Source organism: Odocoileus virginianus, chromosome 30 (genome assembly GCF_023699985.2).
Source record: "Odocoileus virginianus isolate 20LAN1187 ecotype Illinois chromosome 30, Ovbor_1.2, whole genome shotgun sequence".
Taxonomy (NCBI): domain Eukaryota; kingdom Metazoa; phylum Chordata; class Mammalia; order Artiodactyla; family Cervidae; genus Odocoileus; species Odocoileus virginianus.
This window is the reverse complement of record NC_069703.1, coordinates 11116400-11119159: the sequence shown is the minus strand read 5'-3', so window position 1 is coordinate 11119159 and position 2760 is coordinate 11116400. Positions and strand designations below refer to the sequence as shown.

Sequence of the window (2760 nt, the reverse complement as noted above, 5' to 3'; positions counted from 1 at the left end):
TGCCATCAGCTTCAGGCGCCACGCGGGTCTGGTCTGAAGATAAAGCCTGGTGGATCCTTTACAAAAGGAGAATAATATTTATTTCTTAAAGTGTGAAGTTGTACAGGAGTATATAGAATTTAAGTCTTCTCTCAGAAGTTAAAGAAGAAGACAGCCAACCAAAGGTCATCCGAAATTGTGACTGGCTGATAATCCCAGGACAAAATTACAGATTACTACTCAAGCGTAAGGCCTCCAGGAAGATGTTTGATTTAAAGGCTTGGGCTAACTGTGATGTGGAATGGGCTGCAAAGGACCCATGTGGCTTCCTTACAATAGTTATTTTGCTCTGACTCCATTGTTTCTAGCAAGTGCTGTGATGTCTTGGAAATTGGCCAAGATGATTGAGGCCGGAGAAAAGGAGCAAAAGAAGAAACAAAAACATCAAGAAAATATTGCAAAAGCTAAACGACTGAAAAAAAGATTGAAGGGATGAACAGGCTGTGCATCCAGAGGAAAATTGTTTGGAAAATTATGCATCTTTAAAAGGACCCATTAAGGTTTCGTTCCGGATCTTATGACAGTATTACTAAACAAAGTCTGAGTCTATGGAAGAATCATGTCAGTTCTCACATGTACTGTAGCAACTTTTCGGCTTCAGTATAGAAGTCTGTTGACAGTTACTATAAACTGGCATTTATTATGCTACAAATTCTTATAACTGACTTTCATTTGTGTTTTTGCAGCTTGTGAATTAATATCAAAATGAAAACATCCTGTGAAGAAAAGTGGTTTTAGATTATGAACTCTATTCAAATAATGGCCTAAAATGGGGTCCTGTTTTGGACAAAGGAGATTAAGAATGTAAAAATCAGAGTTGTTCTGAGCAGAAAAGCATGCTTTGGCTTAAAAGATATATGGTGTATTAACTATATCTCTTATCATTATTACTTATTTTTTGGGATAGAATCATTTCTGATTTCCTCAAAGCAAAATAATATTATTCAATGAGTACCTCTCTATTTTCTGTATTTTTCTCATTTTAGCTTTTGAGATACTGGTAATTACCAGATATTCTGCATTTTTAAAAATCTAATTTTAGAAAGAATTTTCTTGTTATCTTGACTATGTAGAATACCATCTACTGGATATAATAATTTTTGTACTTCTGAACACTGCCATTTTCTTAAAGATGACTTGAGTAGAGTAATACTACTCAACGATTTAAACCGTAAGAGTAAAAATGCCAAACCTTGTAGTACCTTGGAACCAGTTTATTCTCACTTGTGCTAAGTAGAAATGTGAAGTAGTTAAAATGTCTTATCAGATAATTTGCTGATCATATAGATACCACTTTTGTTTTTTATTCCATTCTTTGTGTTAATTCATGTGGTAGTGATGTCCTTTACTTTTTGATCAGACAGATGCACGGTGAAAATTAAAATTTCAACTTTCTTTTAAGGAACTTTTAAAGAGTTACAGTTATGTCATATGTCATAAATGATAAAGAAAGTCTTCACATTTGGAAAAATTATGTTTGCATCATCTTAATTGGGTGAAAAAGGTGTAAATTATGTCAAAATGAGAATGCTATAATTAGAAATAAAGAGATAAAGGATATTTCCTTCAAAAAAAAACAAAAAAAGAATATTGGTGATTCCTGGGAAGAGCTCAAAATATCAGCTTTAATAGGAATTTGGAAGAAGTGGACTATAACCATCACGGATGACTCAAGACTACAAACATCAAGGAAGATTCAAGACTTCAACAAAGGAAGTAACTGCAGATGTGGTGGCAATAGCAAGAGAACTAGAATTAGAAGTGGAGCCTAAAGCTGTGACAGAGTTGCTTCAACCTCATGATAAAACTTTAACGGATAAAGAGTTGTTCCTTATGGATGAGCAAAGAAAGTGGAAGCTACTCCTGGTGAGGCTACTGAAATGACAAAAAAGACTTAGATTATTACACAAACTTAGTTGATAAAGCAGTGGCAGAGTTTGAGAGGACAGACTCCAATTCTGAAAGAATTTCTTCTGTGAATAAAATGTCATTAAACATCACTGCAGGTAATGATAACCCTATATGCAAAACAGAAAAAGAGACTCAGATGTATAGAACAGACTTGTGGACTCTGGGAGAAGGCGAGGGTGGGATGTTTCAAGAGAACAGCATCGAAACATGTATATTATCTAGGGTGAAACAGATCACCAGCCCAGGTTGGGTGCATGAGACAAGTGCTCGGGCCTGGTGCACTGGGAAGACCCAGAGGGATCGGGTGGAGAGGGAGGTGGGAGGGGGGACCGGGATGAGGAATACATGTAAATCCATGGCTAATTCATTTCAATGTATGACAAAAACCACTGCAATGATGTAAAGTAATTAGCCTCCAACTAATAAAAATAAATGAAAAAAAAAAAACAGAAAAAAAAAAAATAAATAAACATCACTGCATGTTACAGCGAAATTGCTCATGAAAAGAAGAATTAATCAACATGGCAAACTTCATTATTGTCTTATTTTAAGAAATTGCCACAGTCACCCCAACCTTCAGCAACCACTGCCCTGATTATTCAGCAGCCTTCAACATTGAGGCAAGATCCTCCATCAGAAAAATTTTTGAGTCACTGAAGGTTCAGATGATGACTAGCATCTTTTAACAGTAAAGTACTTTTAATGAAAGTATGTGCAGTTTTTTAGACATAATGTCATTGAACATGTAATAAACTTACAAGATAGTGGAAACATAACTTCTACCTGCACTGGGAAATAAAAAACTTCATG

General features: G+C 35.3%; 1 pseudogene; it reads left to right on the top strand.

Moving 5' to 3' along the window:
- Nucleotides 1-242: 242 nt before the first annotated feature.
- Nucleotides 243-475, top strand: LOC139032122 (small integral membrane protein 15-like; annotated as a pseudogene).
- The last annotated feature ends 2285 nt before the right edge of the window (nucleotides 476-2760 follow it).